Source organism: Parasteatoda tepidariorum, chromosome 4, assembly GCF_982258835.1.
Source record: "Parasteatoda tepidariorum strain Cologne lab strain chromosome 4, Ptep-v5.0, whole genome shotgun sequence".
Taxonomy (NCBI): Eukaryota; Metazoa; Arthropoda; class Arachnida; order Araneae; family Theridiidae; genus Parasteatoda; species Parasteatoda tepidariorum.
This window is the reverse complement of record NC_141758.1, coordinates 20,991,171-21,014,451: the sequence shown is the minus strand read 5'-3', so window position 1 is coordinate 21,014,451 and position 23,281 is coordinate 20,991,171. Positions and strand designations below refer to the sequence as shown.

Genomic DNA, 23,281 nt, shown 5'->3' with positions numbered 1-23,281 from the left:
GTTGGATCTCTACATAAAAGCATTTAAATTAGTTTAACCGAAGGACTTTTTTTTATTTACGAAGCACACTAATTAAAATCAATTTCCCGCTTACCTTTTATTGCAGTAATTATGTTATTGTAGTTAAAGTAAAAAATGCAATAATTAAAATAATTGCTGAAAAAAAATAAGATAAAAACTAATTTTAATAACTCGACAAACTTTTTTTTAAACTTATAAAAGTAAATTTCATGATTTATCTCATCTTACTTTTTCTATACTTTGAGTTACGGATTACTTATGTAGGTGATATTGAATTTGGCATGAGGAATTTCTTTTCTATAGCGTCCTTTTAAGGTGTCGTTAATTTTATTTAAAATTTCTAAACTATTTTTTCTTATCTATTAATTATTTTGTTCTTTTTTGTTCTAAAACCTCAAATACGTGAAATACATTGTCCCTCAAATTTAGAACATTCTAAAAATCTTTGTTTTTCTTCTTCATAAGACTGTCTTTCTGAATTCGCCGTGCAGTTACTTTAAATCCTATCATTAAATAAGCTTTTCATTTGTTTGTTTAATCAATTTGTTATAAAGAGAGTTATTAATATTATTGTTCTGTGTTTTGTTATCCAACTTCAAATACTTAAAATGCATTCTCCCTCTGATTTAGAACGTTCTAAAAAGTCGAATACTTGAAATGCATTCTCCCTCTGATTTAAAACATTCTAAAAAGTCGAATACTTGAAACGCATTCACCCTCTGATTTAGAACGTTCTAAAAAGTCGAATACTTGAAATGCATTCTCCCTCTGATTTAGAACGTTCTAAAAAGTCGAATACTTGAAATGCATTCTCCCTCTGATTTAGAACGTTCTAAAAATCTTTTTCTTCATATGACTGTCTTTCTGCATTCATCGTTACTTTCAATCATATCCGAAAACAAGCTTTTCATTCATTTGTTAAATCAATTTGTTGCAAGATTATTATTTGTTTCATATTGTTATTATTGTTCTCTTTGTTTTGTTACCCAACTTTAAATGCTTTATCCGTTTGGTTTAGAATATTCTAAAAATCTTTTTCTTCCAATGACTGTCTCTCTGAATTCACCGTTACTTTAAATCAACAAGCATTTTCATTAATTTGTTTAATCGATTTGTTACAAGATTATTATTTTTTTAGTATTATTATTGTTGTTCTTTTTGTTTTCTTATCCAACTACAAATACTTGAATCGCTTGCCTCTCAGATCCAGAACATTCTAAAAATCTTTGTTTTCGTTACATTGCTGTCTTTTTTTGAATTCGCCGTTAGTTTAAATCCTATCCTTGAAACAAGCTTTTTGGAAGATGACATCAGACTCAGAAATATTGGAATGGATGAGGAAAAACTTGAATTAGAGATTGATAAAGAAAAAGTGGAAATAACAGTTGAGATGGGTAAGAGAAAAAAAAAATAGAAGTAGGAATAGAAGCACAACACGTCTGACAGAACATGGGAAGGCACTCAAGTTTCCACTTCGTGTGGTATTTAAGAAACGAGGCATTTTCAAAAGAGGAAGAAGAAGAGGAAAAAAAAACTTAACTACCCAAAAGAAGATGAAGCTTTCAATTTTCTTCTTACTATTTGATTCTGCTGAAGAAAGAAAACAAAGTATCCTTCCTTCTGAAATTAATATAAATAACTTTGAAATCGATGTTTCTGGTATTGATGGTTGGAAACATAGTACGCTTATTGGACGCGTGAAAAAAAGATACTGTGTTACAATTTATTTAAGACTGTTTAGAAACCGCTGCGTTTTGGTGCAGAATGTTATGGAGGCACCAATTATTTGATGGGGCAAAAGTTTTCTCGATGTATCTGCCACAAAACTCTCTAGCACTAATATCTTTCTTCAAGATATTTTTAATAACACAAACATACATGTTGCTAATTTAAAATAACAAAAGCGCTGTGTTTACAAAAAAAAAATTTTTTTTTTGAAACGTGAAAAAATTTTTGAGTAATATTTTTTGAACGTGTAATAATTTTTTATTTTAATATTATGGGTGATATTCTCGTATTTTGTTGAGGGGGTGGGCGCACTAATTACTTCTTTGTATTTGGTAAATAATCATCCCAATAAAAAAATTATTAAAAACCAAGAAATCCGTAGTGGTAATTGCCTATAAAAATATCGACGATGAAATCATGCGAATCGAACTCCTTACTCAAATGCGTGTTTCATTTCGAGATTAGGTTGTTGTAATAAACAATATCATATAAAAAAATATCGAATTTAAAAACTATGCAAAAATTAGTAGAAATTAATAACTGCCAGTCAAATGCACGATTCGAATTTTCCATATTGTTTAAAATATATCGGGATATGCCCAATATACAATAGAAACAATATAGTACTGCCGAAAATACATTTGAAACATTACATCGATTTAGGATACTGTCGGCGTAAACTTGGCGCTCCAAAAAGTGATTATCTCAATGCATGTTTCAAATTTTACGTATAAATTTCTGTAAAAAAAAAAAAATTACTTTAAAAAAAATTCTTTCTGCTATAAAATTCTGCGACAATGTCGCCGTGTCGCTGCGATTCTATTACCGGGGGGGGGGATAGTCCAATTTAATAGTTAGTGGTGTATACTTTAGGCTTACTGTTTCCGGTGTATTTTGATGCCATTTGGCTCGCAAAGTGATCATTGTGTTTTGATATTCTCTTGTGTATTATTTCTTGTATACGTGTATTTGTTATCTGATTTATTATTTGTGTTTAAAAAAAATCGTTAAGTATTGTCATTTGAAAACTTGTCATTTCAAAACTTGTCATTTCAAGTCTTAAGAAATGTCATTTGAAAAAAAAAAAAAAGAATCGAGATAATACACTTCTTAGCTTGTCAACAATATACCAACTTCGAAATTTAAAACTGTAAAACGAACTTGATCTCGCTACTCGAAAAAATAACGCTAACATATGCACGGTTTGTAATAAGAACAAACAGTAATAAAAGAGTAAAAAGACCCAAATCGGAACTGCCATAAAAAGCGAGTTCCTTCTAAATCTGGCAACCATGCTACTTTTTTTAAACAATACATCTATAAATAACTAAAGCAAATTCTCACTCCAAATTCATCAAAATTACTTAATAACATTAATATCTTATGAAATACAGCAGATTTGAGCTCATAAATTATATAATTTATTTCTTTTGTTAAAAATAAAATTATCTAGCTGAAAATATCGCCTCGCAGAATAAGCTGTAGTAAGCAGCTGTATACTTTTTAGCCGGAAGTAGAGCAGGTCAAGAGCTCGAGATTGCTGTTGTTTACATTTATATTGAAAACACCATCTACTAAAAATATTTCGGCCGTATAAGATACATTCTAAATTCTTTGTGAAGAAGAGATATTTATCCCTGAAAATTAAACAAATTCACTTGAGATGGATTTTACTATTTAAAGAATATGGGGCCGGGATAGCCCGGTTGGTAGGGCACTAGGCCAACCCCCGTGTAGTAAATAGTGACTGATGCACGTTAAATCTGTCGAGTCTCAAAGACCTCCATGTTCCTGTAACAATTCATACCTCAGGTGATACTGATCCAGGAGTTTCCTTGTCTTCTGGATTGGGTTCAAAATTACAAGTATATGGAGTTGAACATTAGTAGTCTTAAACCCAAAATTGGATCGGTTGTTCGGTTTAAGTATAATATAATTTTTAGAGAATATGGCCACACTTAGAAGTAATGAAATAAAGAAAGTAAGTCCCTAAAAGGGATGAAGCGTATCATTCTCTTAACATCAGGAATTTCCTTAAAGATAAAAATTCAACGGCTGAGGGGCCGAAGCCCCTGTTTCAACGCCAAGAATTCAAAATTAAAAGTAAGTGAATTGCTCATAACGGACAGTTTGGAGCATGGGAAGAGATCCATGGTTAGCGATTTATCGAAAATAAAATGGCCATAATTAAGCCCCTTGATCAATAATTAATTAGAAAATAATTTAGTTATAGTTAATCGCCAAAAAGACTGAGAATTAGTGTAGCCGTATAACTGAAAAATTGTTACTGTTAGAAATAAATATAAAGAGTTTATAAATAGATTTTGTTTTCGATTTAGTCGCGACAGTGAGTTAATGAGTTTTACATTTGTATTGAAATGAAAAGTTAGCCGTTACATTGATTGTTAAGTAAAGAATAAAAAATATTTTATATTTGCTTTTTATAAAATGTAATAAAAATCAAACGATTGGTTTAATTTAATCTAAATACAATTTAGAATGATAAAAAAATAAATTAAAAAATTTTAAAAACTAGGGAATATGTAATGCCTATTGTGGCATCATAAATGTGATTGTAAGAGAAAACTAGTAAAGAATAGAACAAAATTTGGAAATTTCAGTATTGTCCAGCAGGGTTAGAATAATTAAAATCTCAATTATGATTTTTAAAAAAATATAGCTGTATTAAATAATAATTTAAAGAAAATGAAAAGGCTTACGGAATGTATTGTACAAGTTCAAGGTTAATTTACCTATTTTGCAGTAGCTTTTAAAAAGGGAGCATATCATTAAACTATATTAAGAGAATCACTTCTAATTGTAAATACGCTATTTTAAAATCGATTCTTATTACTGTTAGCATTCTTTTAAGGGCATTTGAGGACAAGTTGTAGTTTCATCATAATTTGCCAAAAACAAAAAAGTTCAAGGAAACAAAGCAAAATCTTTATGTATAGAGAGCTATCTTAAAATGTCAAATAATTAAATGCTTGAGTTCCCCCCCCCCCCTTACTTATTCAGCGTGGATTTTACTTTCTGCTTCTTACTATATTCTCGCAAAAAATTACCTTAGGGGAAAAAAAAGAAAACTGCAGTTCTAATTTTTTTTCTCCATAAGATTTTTTTTTCAAAGTTAAAAATTTTAAATAGAAAAACTTGTTCTTCATAAATAAAGAAATTTACCATGCATGATTTTTTTTTCCATCTGCTGTAGTAGTAGTTATAAAAATCTTTTTTTTTTTTTTTTTTTTTTTTTTTAAAGTTATTTAGCTGCTCTAACATTATGAGAAGTTGGGTGGTACTTTTAAAAGTAATATTTTTTTATTTCATCTTTTATAATGTAGTAAATTAAAGCGCTGTTGGGAAGGGTTGGTTATATTTTCTACCCTAAAATCCAAAATGCATTAAACTCCGCTTGGAATATAAAATAAAATACAAGTGCGTGCCTGTTTGGCGAAAAGTCTTTTTATTAATAAACCCCGCCTCTTCGAATTCAATTTTTATTTTCGGTTTAGGTGTTTTATCTTTAATTTCGTTTTAGTAGCGTTTTCTCGAGGAATTTTCTTTCTATTTGAATGCTTGTTTCCTCACGCACTGTTCGAAAATTCTTTTCCATCTGTTTATTACATTCATTTTTTTTTTTTTTTTTTGAATAATTCAAAAATTGGTTTTGCATGTAAAAATATTTTTTTAAGGAATTATTTGAGAGAACAAAAGATTGGTAAGTATCAGTTTATTTATTTATTATTTTCTTTAAAAAAAATTATTTGAATTTCAGCAAATTTTTTACAGTTTCAAAGCATACTCCTTGGTTTATTTTCATGAATTATGCAGTGCCATTAATTTTAAACTTAATTTGCGTGTTTAAATCAACCCCCACTCGTTTAAGTTGCATTTTTAAAGAAATATGATTAGACTCGATATTAGGAATAAAATTTTTATATCTATATTTTGATAATTCTTTATTTGCAATTTTTTTTTCCTTAAAATGGTTACTTGGTGTTTCTTTAATGTTCTCTAAGTAGTTGTTTTAAACGTCGTTCTAAGCTGAGAAAGTTAAAGCAATGTAAGAGTTACCTTGTCTTACGGGGTTGGTTTCAAAACTGCAAAGGTTAATACCTAAACATTAAAGATTTCCATTCTGTTGTGTGGACTAGGTTTTCATTGTCTGCAAGTAATAGAAGTGAAATAAATGGGAAATTTATGGGGAACATAAAATAAATTGGAAATTTAGAAAAGCATGTCCATGCTTTTCTAAACCACTTCAGTTTGTGTAAATCCTTACGAAGTATTGCTCGTAGAATCTTGCATTCTCGTAGATTTTTTATGGCTGATATTGATTGCTCAAATTATTTTTTTATTTCATGTAAATAATTGAAACGTCATTTTGTGGCAAATGAGTGAATAAAAGAAAAATGAATGAAAATTTAGCTTAGTCGTGAAGACTTAATAACTTCAAGCGACTATATATCTTTAAACTGGTTTGTAGAATTCCAACTGTACCTCCTTTACATAAATCAAATCAATGTCGTTATGTAACAAATTTCAAAGAAAATTACGCTGTGCTTTGAATTTTTAGAATGAAAATTATTATTACGAATTCCAACTATACCTTCATCTTCGCGTTAATCGAAACAATGTCATTATGTAGCAAATAATAGTAATAATAAAATAAAAAAACAAGCTGTTCTTTGAATATTAAAAATTGTAAGTATTGAACTGTGCATACATTCGTCATTTGATTTTATAAAATAAATAAAAAATATAAAAGGTAGTGTGTCAGGGCGCGTAGTGTTTTTAAAAAGTGCTTAAAGGTTCTTTTTTTATTCGGGGTTTGTAAAAAGTGCTTAATTTTCTATCTTTTAAAATGAGATTTTTTTCGTTCTAAATTACAAAAAATTGCATGATTTTCATAATTTCCTCTGCAATATTTATCAGAAACTAGTTATTTTTTATCGTAATTATGTAAAATTTTTGAAAATATTTTTGAATTTTATGTTTATAAATTAAGAACTTTAAACGATGGAAAAAATAAGTTTTATTACTATTCAAATCCTAATTCTGAATGTTTTTTTTTTTTTTTTGGAAAGTGACTAAAAATATTTTTTTAGTGCTTAAAAAGTACTTAAAAAAGATGCTTATTTTTTGTTGAGAAATCCCGTTACGCACCCTGTGTGTAGAATCGCACGTTCCTGTTTATTTCATAAAATTAGTATCCGGAATTTCAACTATACCTTCATCTTCACGTAAATAGAAACAGTGCCATTATGTAACAAATTTAAAAAAAAAAAATACGCTTTGATTTGAATCTTAAGAATTTTAAGTAATGAACGGTACATATTTCGTTATTTATTTTATGAAGAAAATTTATAGAATCGCGCATTCTTGTTCATATTTAGAATTTTAAGCAATGAGCGGTATATAAATTTGTTATTTGTTTTTATGAAAAAAGGAGCTCATAGAATCGCGCGTTACCGTTTATGTCTTACTACCTGAGATTTAGAATTCCAACTTTTCTATTTCACGTAAATAGAAGCCGTGTCGTTCCGCGACAAATGAAAAAATTCCCCTTAGCCGTGAAGACCCAGCACTTCATACGAAGAACCGTACGGAAATATTTGATTCGTACCATCCTGTAAGAAATGCCTCGCGTGCGTATTCCACAAAATAAGAGAGGAAAGTATTCCCCAAATAACACTTCGAAAAATACGTTTTCTTTTTTTTTTCTTTCTTTCTTTCATTTATTTCTCGCAATATCTTTAGCAAAGAAATGTAAGTATTCCATCTGACGTACCTTTTCGACAACTCTCGTCAAAGTCTCGTCTGCAGCGTGATTTTTCGAGATGAAAGTTGCGGAAGAATATATAGGAAACGTTGAAAAGCTTTTACCTTGATCATTCTCTTGATTTGAAAAGCCTCGTTTGGTCGAGATGGGAGGGCTTTTGTTTTGACTTTAAATTGTACTTTATGTCATTCTGAGATTATTTATTCTCTGAAAGAATGTTTACAATGCTCTTATTCGCTAAAGACTCGTTTTGCTTTTACTATTCACGGGCATTAGATTTTGAGAATGTATGATATTTTCCAGAAGAGGTTAACAAGGTAAATAGAACTTTTGAGAGGGTAATTAGTTGCTTTTACTGCGCATGCTCCGAAATGAACACTATATTTGATTTGCTCGCGACTTGTGCTAGAAAGAGTTGCAAACGGAAAACAAAAAAAATTAAAATTGTCGAGTGCATTGAAAATATTAGGTTGACAATAGTTATAAGATGCTTTGCTGTACGTTTCATAAAATATTAAGCTAGATGACTACATCGTGAGGTTTGCGAGTCGAAATTGAAGTAAAAAGGCTGAAGAACTGATTTAAACTCGAAACAATTTTTGACACTAACATCAGTGGGGAAAATAATACTTTCCCTGTACACTAGTGTAAATACATCTGTAAATTAAGTACAAATTTTAACTAAGGTTAAATAAAGTAACAGTGTTTTCCAATTAATTGTTCACAGTTTTAGTGCTTTACTTGAAGCAAAGTTATAAATATAACCCCCTCGTTATGAGGTTATAAATATAACCGTTATAAATATAACCCCAAAGTTATAAATATAACCGTATTTAATCAGCGTGGTGTCAAAGCGATACCGTTTGGAAATCAGTCTAATTTACTTACGTGGGCGACAAGGGTTCGATTCCCGGCCAATGCATAACGTTTCGAGCCGTGGATGGAGCGTTCGTCTTCCAATGAGGTGAACCAAGTTCGAGTTCCAGCGATGGCTGGTCGATACAAATTTTGCTCTCGGCTCGCACCCACCACAGCGCTAACGTAAAATATCCTCAGTAGCAGACGGATCATTGGTTAGAGTGCCCTTGCAGTCAGGCTAACCGTGAGAGGTTTTCATGTTTTTCCTCTTCATGTAACGCAAATGCTGGTTAGTTCCGCCAATAAGCCCTCCACGGAGGCAAATTTCTCCCAATACTTGATGCAGGAGTTCTCTTGCCTCCTGCATTGGGTTCAAAATTTTAATGCTACGGAGTGAACATTAGTAGTAAACCGGAAATTGGGTCTGCTGTTCAACGACGGTTATGGAAGGGAAAAAAAAAGATGTCCCCAAAAGTTAGCTCAGGGTTGGTTGATTGGAATTATGCACTCGGCTCTTTCAGACCTAAATACCCTTGGTAGTTGACGATTATGGGTTAGAATCGTCTAGCCGTTTGGGCTAACTGTGGTGCTTTTCGAAGTTTTCCTCTCCATGTAACAAAAATGAGGGTAATTTCCATCAAAAAATCCTCCACGAATGCTAGTTCAGGGTGCGTAGCGTTTTTAAAAAGTGCTTTAAGGTGCTTCTTTTCGATTTTCGTTTTTTTAAAAGCCCTTAAAGGTGCTTTTATCATTGGGTGTTTTTAAAAAGTGCTTAATTTTCCCTTTTTCAAAATGAGATTTTTCCTTTACCATGTTGATTTTAGCTGCGAATTATGCGAAAATACGCAGTTCACATTATTCTATTCAACGTTTTCACAATTCATTCAACCCCAATCTATTTCGGCGTATTGTCCGTACAATCCGTACAGTTTCGGCGTACAGTCCGTAGCGTATGAAAACGCCATTCGTTTTATATGATTCAAAACTTCATAATTTTTAACAATTGTCAAAAACAATGCCAAAAGTTTTTATTTTTTTTATTATTTTTTATTTTTTTTGGCACGATGGTTGAAGCAAGATAAAACCGTCAATTGTCAAAAACTTGCCAACCCTGCCCGATTATGATACTTTTTTAAAGTGCTTAAAAATAAATTTTGAGTGCTTAAAAAGTGCTTATTTTTTGTTGAATAATTTGGCTACGCGCCCTGTATTTTGTCTCAATCTCTGATCTTGGAGTTCTCTTGTCTCCCGGGTTAGATTCAAAATTACAAGGTTACGGAGTTAAGTATTGATAGCCGTAAACGCAGAATTGACTCTGCTCTTCAACGGTGCTAATAAAATAATATAGTGCCAAAAAATATATTTTGGATGCGCTTCATATGTTTTGTAAGTAAGAAAGAAATTTTCCTTTGTTTTATCAATAGGTATGAAAAAAACTGAATTAGAAGTGCGCAGCAGTTGGCAGCGCCAAACGACAAAAGACCAGAATCTAAATATCAGTGTGAAAACTATATTTTACATTTGTCTGTCGTCATACGGAATTAACGCCACATAAATGCGCACTCGCGGCGCAGTTCACATCAGCAGAGCGGTCTGCCGTAAGGAAGTTAAATTTTATATACCATCTTACCATAAAGAATTATCTGGACTTCAGAAATTAATTTTTTTTATCTTTATTTAGTTATTCATTATTTTTTTAAGAAAAAAATCGCCAATTCGGCGAGTTTTCTCGCCGAGATGAAAATAAAGTAGTATAATTAATAAATAATTCCAAATTTGTATAATTTTTAATTACCTCAGATTGGCGTAACTCTTTATATTTTAAAAATTTAGATCATAAACCCTTTTTATTTTCACTAATCTGTGGCTTTTTTTTCACTTGTGCCATTTTTCGAATTAGCGTCGGCACCAGACAGGATAAAAGATAATAAGAATAAATTCAGAAGCAGAAGGATAAATTTAGTAGTAATAAGTATAAATTTAACAGTCATGAATAATTGTTGCAAACTTTCAGCAGTTATGAAATAATAATGTTTCCATTCATTCACTTGAAAAAATATCAGTCGTAGAAAAAAGTATTATTTCACGTGACGACAGGGCCATAGAAAAACAAACTTTGTGTTGTATTATTATTATTACTATTATGTAACAAACTAAAGTTCATCGCATCGCCTTGTTGTTGTTTTTTAACGCATGAATTATTTATCTAAAATATTGATATTGCCAACTCCTCTTTTACAAATAAAAATGGAGCTAGAGAAAAAAGAAACATTCCTTAATATGAAATAAATTCACCCCATCTGTGTTGTCATATGCTAATCGCTTAAAAAACTATAATAAAACAAAAGAAACTGTGATAATAACAATAATCGGCTAGCAAACAAAGCCAAAAATATACACCTTTGCTACGAATCATTTAACCCCTTTATGCTTTTTCCTTAATAGCTTTCTAATGTTGTTTTGGATTGAAGTACCTTTTTCTCGCCGTGTTGGCAAGAAGTAACCAAACTGATGTGGGAATAAAATAAAAGACAAAGAAAAAGTATCCTAGAATTGAAAATGGCGAAAAAAAAGTTACAGTGGGTTGCAGACGTCATCAATCTTTCACTTTTTGCACCCCCTCCCGAACAACTTTTTATTTAAAAAAAATTTTAAGTTTATATATATATTTTTTTCTTTGCTGTATCTTATCTTTGCTTGGCGAAGTTTGAAAGTAATCAAGAAATCCTTTTACTCTTGAGGTTTTTCTAGAGGGAATGTTTCGTAAGATATTAAAACATCAGCAATTTTTTTTTTTTTTTTCTCCTTCTTTCTACCTTCTTAGTTTTTAACTCTTTCTTCTGCAGCTGGAAGATTTGAGGGAATTTGTTCGTTTCTTGAGAACTTATTGTTTGCTACCTCATTACTTTCGTTTTTAAATGCGGCGTGATTATCTTGAGCGTTTAGTTTCATTTTTCGAACGCTCAATTTGATTTAGGCGTTACTTTATATCGTTGTTTCGACTTTGTTTTATGAGCATCAGGTTTGTTTGAAGTGTTTTGGCATTGTTTACTTTTGGCAATTTTCCTCAAGTTTTATGTCTTAAACCTGAGAAACTAAACCTCTGGAATTAATCAACTTTGTTTATTTATTTCTCAAAGTTTGTTGTAACTTATTTGTCATTTTTCCATAAGTATGTAGTTGGATAACTCATGCCTAAATTGCTTTTTTCAGTTCTGAATTTGCCAGTTTCTTCTGGTCTACTGATTTAATAATAATTCTCCTGATTTTTGTGCATTTTTAGAAAATTCCCTAAAATTGAGTAAGTTTTTTAAAAACATCCGTATTGAAAATAGCATTTTTGCGCAGATTACTGCGTGCTTAAATATTTGAATACGTATTACTAATACGTAATGCATTTAGCTTCATTTATAGAAATCAGTTTAAAACTGATTCTTAAATGTTTAGTTTTTTTTTAAAATTCAGAACCCCCTTTTTAAATTAATTAAAATGACTTTTAACTATCTTTGATCATATTAATGCTTACTACTATTCAAAACTATGCGTAAACATAATACATAGCATTTCAAGATCATTTAATCTCAATCGTAATTGAAAAATATTAGTTTTTTAATTTTGGTGACCGTAAAAATTCCCTATGAGAAAAATATTTAGTTTATTTTGCAACAATTTTTATGAAATTTATATTATTTCATGAAATCTACTGGATTTTTTACCATCAATGTTGGTCGCATATACATTTGCGTGATAATGTAAATTTATCAGAAGATTTATAGTGTCACGTCCAAGGAACAGGAACCAAAATTTTTTCGATGATTTCAACTCGTGCCAGATGGCCGATTTAGTTCCAGTAATGTCCGTTTGAAAATAAAAACCAAGCGAAAGAAAATTTTCATAAAACAAATCTATTTTTTGATTCTATTTACTCTTATCTTTTTTTTTTCAAAATATTTGCCAAGTATGTTTAAACATTTATCATACCTTACAACTAAATTTTGAATACCCTCTTCATTGTAACTTGCTGTCTGCTCCAATATCCAAGAGGTTACGACCGTTTTCGTCATCGTTGTACTGGTTTACTCCAAATATGATGGTTGAAACATCAGAAAAGATGAAAATCACTTGGCGCGAGGTCTGGGTTGTATTGAGGGTTGGTCCAAAACTTCCCAACCATAAGAGTCCAATAAAACTCGGGATTGAGCTGTGAAGAGGGTCATCGTCACGGAATAGCAAAAATTCCTGTCTGCATGCCAGTAGAAAGCTTCGTAAGCTTCACAAATCTGCCCGTGAATGTATGCAGCAGACGGGTTTTTTGCCGACTAAAAACACATCACTGACCGTACCTTATACTCGGCGGGCGATTTGTTAAACTTGAAAATTTTAAAGACACAGAATTGACCGTGCAAGTTACCTACGCAGCTGCAACTGAGCGCAGTTCCCAAGGAATGCCAGGACAGGACGCAAATGCTCGTTGCGAGGCACGCGTCACTTATTAGTGTACACAACAAAACGGCCCTTACTTAAAAAACAGCCTCGTACATTTTTACAAAGACAATTGCCTTATCGAAGCATTCGAACGGGCAAAAGAAAAAATCTGAAAATATTTTTTTATGTGAATGCATCTTTGAAAAAAAAAATCCACTGGATTCTAATAATGAGATATTTGTATACTATTAAATTGTCTTAAACATTGAACGCTAATTCTCAAGAGGATATCTAAAACTCATTGTCTAAATAATATTTACCATATATTTTTTATGCAGTTTATAGTAATCCATTTCCATGAGAACAAGCGTCATATGTCTTCATTCTATTAATACGAAATGTTATTTTTTTGTTCTTTTGTTCCGGAAGTGGTATAAATGTGGTTTCCGTATTCCTTTGAGCTCCAGGACACCCCGAACTAAAAGGGAAATCTCCCCCAAGAAAAGTTCTGAATGACGAATGGACTGTTTCGTATTCTTAACGTGTGTTTTCTTATTCCTTTTTCCCTGTATTCTTAGAAAGATGCTATATATTTAGTTTTCTTGTATATTTATAAATTTCTTTTTTCTTTTATGGTGCTTTTTTCTCTGCAGAGGTGGAAGAATACGATTAAAAATGTCTTATTTTTTATTCATTTTTAAAAAGTTTTTTTTTATTTTTTATGATTTAAAATATAAAGCATTTTACTTGATTTTTTTATTTTTTACACGTTGAATGAGCATAGGTTTATGCTTAAAATATATCGATATAAATATATGTGTATGTTATTTTTTTATTATCAAAATTTGACTTATAGTGCTACCACGAAACGGGGAACTACTAGAATGAAATAAAATTTTACCCCTATAATATCTATCAGTGTATAATTTGAACAAAAAGCAGAGATGCCAACCGCTCCGGACGAGCTATAATTATTTAAAAAATGGTAAACAATTACAAACTAAAATTTGCAAGTATTTGACTAATTTTGTTTACTTTTAAAACGGTATAGCACGGCTTAACGAAAACAAAGTGGCGAATTATATAACCTTTCGAATTATTTAGAAATAGTGGTGCATAAAAAGCTAATAAATTGAATTTTTTAAACTAAGAATTACGCATTAATCAACTACCAATCGAAAAAATTTATTTGCTGTCCGGAGCAAGTTGGCATCGCTGCAAAAATTATTGTACTTTTTTCAATAAAAATAGGAATTAAAATCAGTACAGATTTTTCTGATACTGATTTTATTTCTTATTTTTACTGAAAAATATAAATTTCATTTTAATATTGCAAATAATAATAATAATTCTAATGATGTAATGATAAAATAAGTATGAAAGATTTCTTTTCTGTATATTTATCCTCATAAATTAAAAAAAATTAAAACAAACTTATGTATAAATTATTCCTTATTGAGTATTTTCCAGGAATATTTTACTTGAAAACAGTCTTTTTACATTTTTATCTTTATACTTACATAGATATTCCCTTACAACATAATCCCTTTTTTATTTTTTCAAATTTATTATTTTTTTAATTTATCAAACACGCTAAGTCGCGCTTTTATCAAACGAAAGAAAATGAAGGTAAAGCTTCGGAACTACGAAACGCTTTTCTGCGCTGTTACTGTCTCAGCAGTGAAACACTTTTACAGGGTACATTTGTTTATTCACAACTGGCGTTGTGGCGCTCTAAATAATTTTCGAGCCGTGAATAGCTTCTCTGTAGTATTACTGATATAGCAGTGAAACACTTTTACAGGGTACATTTTTGTTCACTTAAAACTGGCATTGAACAATGTATAGCTTCTCTGTGTTATCACTGATTCAGCAGGGACACACTTTTACAGGGTACATTTGTATATTTAGACCTTGCATTATGCGGTCTTAACTTCATTTTAATGCATTATAATACATATTATTTTTTTATGGAAAATTTTCAAAAAAGAACTAAAGTTTAGGAATATAATTTTAGAAACTATCTACATGGATTAAATTATTTATAAAATTAAAATAATCAACCCTACATACTTATGTTGTTAATTAGATCAGAACAGATTTCTAATAATACAAATAACAATAAAAAAATTTCACATTTATTTTAGTATTGTTTGTCAATGCTACTTTGTTTATTAAGAGTAAAATGTGTTTGTAAACAAACCTTCTTAATTGAACAAATATTCTTAACAAGTATTTCAGTCTTGTAGTGTTAAATTCGTTTTTCCAAATATAAAATTCCGAAATTTATATTCGGAATTTTTTCTAACTTTCCTGAATTACATATTATGAATTAACATTAACTTGAAGGAAAAACCCAATTATTATACTTGTTTTCAAAATCATGGAACAAATTTCGTGTAATAGTTATATTTAATAAATAAATTGTCGATTTGTATACTCAATTCTTCGGCTGTCAGTTTTTGAGTTTCGGCTGTTAATTTTGGTTTGCACGAAGAGTTTATTGTATTAAAATTCTTAATTCATTAAAACTAAAAGTAGTATAATTATAAGTAAAAGATTTTCAGTATTAAAAAACTATTTTAATGATATAAAAACTGAGTAAATTCTAAATTTATCAAATTGTTTCTTCTTCCTTCTAGTACTTCGTATAAAGATATTCAGTTGTTCGGAAAAGAAATTCGGCATTACTTCTTTTTGAGTTTACACCAGAAGTTAAAAATTTCTTAACTGAAAAAATTACTGAGAGTTTTAAATTTGTTATTGAACAGAAAAATAAATTAATAAACAATTTTAATTTTTGCAATTGAATGTTGTTTAAAAACCGTGTTCATAGAATTTGTAACCTTTAGTGAAAATATATGGGTTAAATACTGAAAACGCATTAAAATCGATTTTTATTTTTACTAATTTTGCTCCAACAGTTGTCTTTTTTAAATCTAACGTTAAACCGGAATGTCTGTAGAAACGACATAAACTCGATACTCGAGACAATGTAATAGAGTTTTCAAGACTTTTCGCTTTAATGCTTGATATATTTTTGACACTTTGAAATAAAAACTAAATAAAGACATAGCGAATATCGAAGAAAATGAGAGAAATACATAAATAATCTCCGGAAAGTTCGTGTTCTGAAATCCAGTGACAATTCGAATCAAACTTATAGGTTGAAAAACCGGATGAAAAAGATTACACAACTGAAACGGATAGAAAGGGAGGGATAGAAGAAAGAAGAAAAAAAAGTTCCTCTCTAGAGATGTGCGGAAGCGCGAAGAAAAAAGAGGTAGGCCAGAAAGGCATGGAATAACAAAGCGGCGGAAGGATACAATAAAGAAAAAACTGCCTTTATCTTTTGTATCTTTCTTCACTCCGACTGACAGGTAAAGATCCCCGGATGACAGAGCTGTAAAGGTGGGGGTGGGGATGCCATAAGGCAAAGGGGGGGGGGTAGTAGCAATTTCACGGTACCCCACCTTCATCTGAAGGAATTTGGCGGAAAGATATAAGATGAGACAGACATACGATCGCTTGGAGATGCTGCAAGGAAAGGCTAGTAAAAGGTGCAAAAAAATATAGCTGCGTTTATGCGTTACAAGGGATCCTTTTTTTTTCCACATTTTTTCCGGAAATGTGTAAAAAATTGCATCTCTTAGATACAGTTTTTGGGAAATTTCTGATCCCGTATTTGTGGATGAGATAAATTTGAGGAATTTTTATGATTTTCGAATTCTTCATTGTGAGTAGTTTTCTTTGGAAAAGATGTCAAATTTGACAAATTTATCATGATGGAATTCGGATCGGGTTTAGACGTGAATATAAGTTATACTCTTATTTATTTATTTGTCTTTTCTTTAACAAAACCTTATCATTTTTCTTGTTTTTTTTTATGTAGCAAATAAATCTGTTTTACTAAAGATTCTTTTTAAAGAAGTTCTAGTTGCATTTAAATAAATTAAGTAAATTTAGTAATTCAACGTAATTCAAAAAAATTTGAAGTCATATTTATCCACTATAAAATAATTCTATACTGTGGATAATATTTCGGGTATAATTTATCGGTTCGTACCTCGAATATTTACGTTACTTTCTGTTGCATAATTTTGAAATATTATACTTAAGTATTATACTTATTTAAATTTGTACTGCAGGACTTTCAACAAAGATGGAATAAAATAACATATTTATGGTTGTTATGATATCAAAAATAAAATAGTTATTTGAATATTTAATTCGAAATTTCATTGTTTATGAAGTTGCGCTTTGCTATTTTATTACCACGTTTATATAAACTTGCCTTCGTGTATGTCTGTCCGGGTGGAATTTTGTAATCGATTTTAAATTAACTTCCCGACTAGCTACAAACTTCAAATTTGGCACATAGTTCAGAATTGGATGACAATGCATGAAAATGAAGAGAAAAAAGACATTCAAAGTAAAATAAAATTAAAATTTAAAAAAAAAATTATTTTCGAGATTGTCTTTTGTTGTCGATTCCGTTATTTCAAATTAGTATTACATGTCAGGTGAAAAGATTTTTATTGTCGGAGTATTTTTATTGGCTGAAAAGTCACGTGGTAGGATCCAGTTTTTCCTCATTCATTTCCAGATTGTTTTGGTTGTCATCAGCATAAAACTAATGAAAGTCGTGAAGGTATTGTTTTTCTATAAAGATTTTTGCATCCCTAATTTAAAATGAAAGTTCTATTATTTTAGTAGTGGTCTTGTAGTAGTCTTGACTACTCTTGACTAAAAAATATAATCTAAATGAAAATGTATATTTTTAAAAACCACGTTTTATGTATTGAAGAATAATAATTGAAAAGTAATAATTTTTAAAAAATATAAAAGAAAATTTAAAATTAAAGAAATTATAATTTAAAATAAAAAAATTTAAAATAAAAATTAATATTTTTAAAAATTACGTTTTTGTAGTGGAGAATAATAATTAAAAAAAAATTGAAAAACGAACAACGTGGGGAGCATGAAATGCATAACAGTACGTTTACACATACATATACACATTTTCCTACTCATACACATACATATGCATATACACAAACATATTCCACATCCACATTCAGATACAATTACAATTACAGATATACATACACATATTCTCAAGAGCACACATACACACACTAATAAAACATTACTGTTATGTATTTCATGCGCCCCACGTTTTTCGTTTTTCAAATTTTTTTTTAATTATTATTCTCCACTACAAAAACGTGGTTTTTAAAAATATTAATTTTTATTTTTTTATGTATAACAATACTTCTGGTAAGTGTGTCGCTATTTGGTGCTAAGATATCATTTGACCATTTTCTTTGATCCAATGGTCTTGTAATATCCTCTTACGATAGAAATAAATTATAAGAGCTAGAAAGTTTTTAAATCTGATTATGTTTTTTTAATTATAATTATTTTTTATTAATTCATTTATTTTTATTGAAGTTGAATATTCACAACCACGATTGCCAAAACCTTAAAAAATGATATGATGCCCAGCTACACTGATATTCTGTCACAGTTATGCCATATTGTGATAGAAAAGTGCATTAGGAATTCAGCTAATTTAAAAGAGACGTCAATGTTAAATTATGTTTGCTAAATTAGAAATTTAGCCGATATATTAGAGATATCATGATTACTAAATTATCTAAATCATAATTACTAAATTGGAAATGTAATCGATTAAAGGCATTTTGATGAAATTATCTGAACCATGAAGCTAAAATAGAAAGATAGCCAATTTAATAACGACATTTTTGCTAAATTCGAATTGTAGGCGATTTAATGGCGATACTTTGTAAAATAATAATGAAATTATCTAAATCACAAAATGTGTAATTAAAAACGTTGCGGAATTAATGGGGACATAACGTAAAATAATGATAAGTTAGAATAGCTAATGTAATAAAACTATCTAAATCATGATTACTAAGTTAGGGATATGATCAATTTAAAAGTGACGTCATGTTAAGTAATGTCACTTTTATTTAATTACGAGCATTGGTGATTTAATAGGGATGTTATGTAAAATAATGATGATGCTATTCCAGTGTTTTCATCTCAGAAAAAAAATGGGTGAGAATTTCTCACCCTTTCTCAAAAACAGGGTGAGATTTCAAAAAGTTAAGTGAGATTTCAAAAATTAAAAAAAAAAAAAAAAAACACCAAGAGACTTGAAAAAAAAATCATTTCTTTAATTATAATGCATTTTTAACATCTTCTAATTCTTAAAGCATTGAATATTTTTGCTGCATCATCATATGGAAAATGTTCTACATCTACTTTTTCATCAGCTATTCTCATTATGTTGCTCAAATGCGTATTTGTTTCGTTTTGATCGTTTCTACCCACATTTGTTTCATTTTCATTTGTCCGTTTCGGAATAGAAGATATTGACTTTACAAGGTATTTGTCCATCTTACATTAACGAGCAAAAAATTTGAACATCTTACATGAAGAAACCTTACCTGCGGTAAACACGTGGTTGCAGAGAAATGCGTTCTGAAAGAGGTTCCGTGGTTCGGAAGGATGGTGTTCTGTTGTTCTTAAAGGTTCTGAACAATGCTGGTAAATAGGGAAGCTAGATAATGGGGCAGATGTTGAAAATAATAAAAGATCCAGGAAGAAAAGTGAAACGGATTTTATTCTAAATGGCGCAAATGAGAAATTTTTTTCAAAATGCGAGAAATTCGCGAATTTTGAAATTGGTTTATAGAATGCGCGAATTTCTCGCGGTAATCATTTTTTAATGCGAGAAAATAAAAAAATATGCGAGATTCTCGCGTTCTCGCACTGTAGTGAAAACACTGTTTCAAATCAGAATTATTAAATTAGAAACGTTGCGGATTTAATAGGGACAGCTCGTAGAGTAATCAAAACTTAGAAATGGAGCCGAATTACTTTAATCACCAATTAAAATTATAATAAAACTGTCGAAATCATGATTACTAAATTAGAAATGTAGCTCATGATTATTTTATGAATTACGCCTATTAAATCGTATAACATATTTAGTATCCAAGGGCTCGCGTCACGTAATAATATTTATTATAGCATTGTTTTTTGTTTTTTTTATAGGGGCAGCACGTAAAATAATCAAATGTCAGAAATGTAGCCGATTTAATATAGTCACCAATTAAAATTCTAATAAAATTGTGTAAATCAAGATTACTAAATTAGAAATGTAGCTCATGATTATCTTATGAATTACGCCTATTAAATCGTATAACATATTTAGTATCCAAGGGCTCGCGTCACGTAATAATATTTATTGTAGCATTGTTTTTATTTTATTGAGATTGATATACATTGTACATGCTACTGCTAAATTGTATGAGTTCTTTGTGCAAGCCGAAACGTACTTGACATTTCCTCCAACAAATGATATCATCACAACAAAATAACCTTTTAGCCGGACGATCTGCAGAGAGAAATAAATCTTTGTTTTACGTGATTCTCTTCTGAAAATTGTTTCTCTTCTTTTGTGGGAACAAGAGGTCGCCAAAAATATATCCAAATGGCGAATGATTTGGCGATTTACGTGATTCTACTTCATCATCTACCCATTTCAACAAGAGAAATATGAAGGAAGCCTAAAAGTCCCCGGGATCAAATTATCCATCTTATTTTTGGGGATAACTGCTGAAGACAATTGGACATTCTTCCTGAATAGACTACAAAATACCTATTTTTATTTGAAGAAGTAAACATTTGGCGACTTTTATCTTATTAGAAGTGGTTATTTAGCGTGACATCTATGCGTTTCTTTCAGTTTAGCTTGTTGATATAAATATTCCCTGGAGAAAATTTCGTGCAAGTATGTTGTGAAAAAAAAATGTCTATTCCAATACGCGTCCGGCATAGATGATGAATTTGAGCTTATTTGGGATGTACCTTTTAAAGAAACATGAAAAAAAGTTAGTGAAAAATGGCTCTATAAGTGATATTTTTGTAGGAAAAAAACTTTGATATTTCGGAGAAAGTTCTAATTTTAGTTTAAATTAACTTATCAATTTTAATATATTTTGCCGAGTCATTACATTTCGGAAATCTCAGAGTATGAAGGTACTACGTGGCAGTCAAGAGTTTTCGGAGTAGAAGAATGATCCCAGTGCATTTGGCCGCGAATCATCGACAATTTATCTTAGGAAACCGGTCTTTTTTTTTTCGATAAATTTAAATTCCAAAAGTGTGAGCTCTGTAGGAGAAATGAGTATTTGTAAATTTATAGTTTTCGTTAATAGAAAACTTTCACACAAAAAATACTGGCAATGCATGATTTTTATTCCTTAACTGTTGCAGCTTTGCCAACGGACGTGGTCCTCTCACATAATTTAGTGCAAAAGCGCCATGACAAAAGATTTACCTATTCATAAACTAGACCAAAAGCGTTACTAGAACAGAAGCGTTTGCCCGATCTTTGCTGTAGTCTATGCTATAGGTTTCGTTGCTATAGGTTCGAATCCGACCTACGGCTGGTTGATACGAACTCTGTACCCCGCTTATAATCATCACAATGCTGACGCAAAATATCAGCCGTGAATAAATGACAGGGCAGAACCGTCGGGCTAACCGTGAATGGTTTTCTTCTTCAAATAACGCAAGCGCAAGCTAGTACCTTCAAGAAGTCGTCCATGCAGGCTAGTTTGTCCCTTTGCTTGGTCCAAGTTCTTTCTTGTCTTTTGCTTTGGGTTTGAAATTAAGACTACTGAGTTGAACGTTGATTGTCAGGGGTCTGTTTAGAAGAAATTTGGGTCCGTTAACGGACCCTTCACAAAATATCTTTTCATAAAAACGGACCCTTCACAAATTTGTTAATCTTCATTATTGTTTTATTAATCGAATAAACCCTTCCCAGGAAGGGGGTGGGGAGAAAGACAGATGCAAACGAACTAAATTCTGTCTTCCGCAGACGCTTCTTCCTTTATTCGTCCGAAATGAATATTCTGCGTTCAGCAGTATTAGGCTAAATACCAAATATTTGTATGTTGCATCGCTAATTTAGTAGCTGCAATTGCTGCTTATTTTTTAAAATTTGATTTTTTTAATTATAATTTTAAAGTGTTGAGCATAATCTTGTATGTCTTTACAATTTAGAAACTCCTTGAAAAATTTTTTTTTGCAATAACGGACCCTATTTGCACAAATTCACAAAAGCGGACCCTGGTTGAAAGAATGTGATTTAACATTTATTTTATATTCACAAATTACGAGTAATTCTTTCACAATTTTACAAAAACGGACCTTTCACAAAATGTCTGGACAGACCCCTGATTGTCGTAAACTCTAAAATTCGCGACTGTTCAATGCTAGTTTTGAAATAAAATAAACTTTAATTTACACTTATTTAAAACATCGATGCCAACTCTACTGAATTTTGCCAGTTTGTCCTGGTCTACTAGTTTGGTAAAAATTCTCCTGGTTTTCGTACATTTTTAGAAAATTCTCTGAAATTGAGTAAGCTTCCTTAAAAACAATTTCTTATATAAATAACATTTTTGCGCAAATTATTGCTTTCCTGAATATTTAAATGCATATCACTAATACATAATGAAGCGAGCGTCATTTATAGAAATTAGTTTAAAACTTTTTTTTGTTTGTTTGATTTAAAATGCTTTTATTTTTATTCAGAACTCCCTTTTTAAATATAATTAAAAAGTCTTTTAACTCTCTTTGATGAATTAAATGCCTGTCACTATTCAAAATTATGAGTAAACATAATACATAGCATTTCAACTTCATTTATATCAATCATAACTGGAAAATATTGCAGTTTGTCTATTTTGATGACCATAAAAGTCCCTATGTGAAAAATATTTAGTGCATTATGCATTATTGCAGCAATATTCGTGAAATTTATATTTCGTGAAATCTACAGGATTTTTTCCTATACTTATTAGCAGCTATGTTTAAAAAAAAAAAAAAAAATTATTTTATCATATTTTAACATATTTACAAATGTGCTGATTACGAACATGTTTATTTCATAACCGTCGTTAAACAGCCTACCCAATTTTGAGTTACTAATGTTCCACTACTAATAACAAGCTTAAGCCCGTCCCGCCCCCGTAAGGGGGCATCCGGGGGCACTAATACTAATGTTCAACTCCGTAGCCTTGTAATTTTGAGCCCAATCCGAAAGACAAGGGAACTTTTGGGTTAAGTATTGGGAGAAATTTGCCTTCGTGGAGGACTTTTTTTAATGAAACTAACCTGCATTTGCTTTACATAATAAGGAAAATCACGGAAACCTCCCACGGTTAGCCTGTCGGCAAGGGGACTCTAACCTATGATTCGTCCACCACTGAGGATATTTTTACTTTAGCGTTGTGGTCGGTGAGAGTTGGGTGCGGGATTCGTATCAACCAGTCATCGCTGGGATTCGAACCCGGTTCACCTCGTTGAAAGGCAAGCGCTCACACACGTGCTGAATGCAATGATATGTACTGCACA

The 23,281-nt window shown here is 30.7% G+C and overlaps 1 protein-coding gene across 1 annotated transcript in view; it reads left to right on the top strand.

The window, feature by feature from the left end:
• ttv (exostosin glycosyltransferase 1 ttv) overlaps positions 1-23,281 on the top strand; it is a 261,890-nt gene that overhangs the window by 147,567 nt on the left and 91,042 nt on the right. The window lies entirely within an intron of this gene.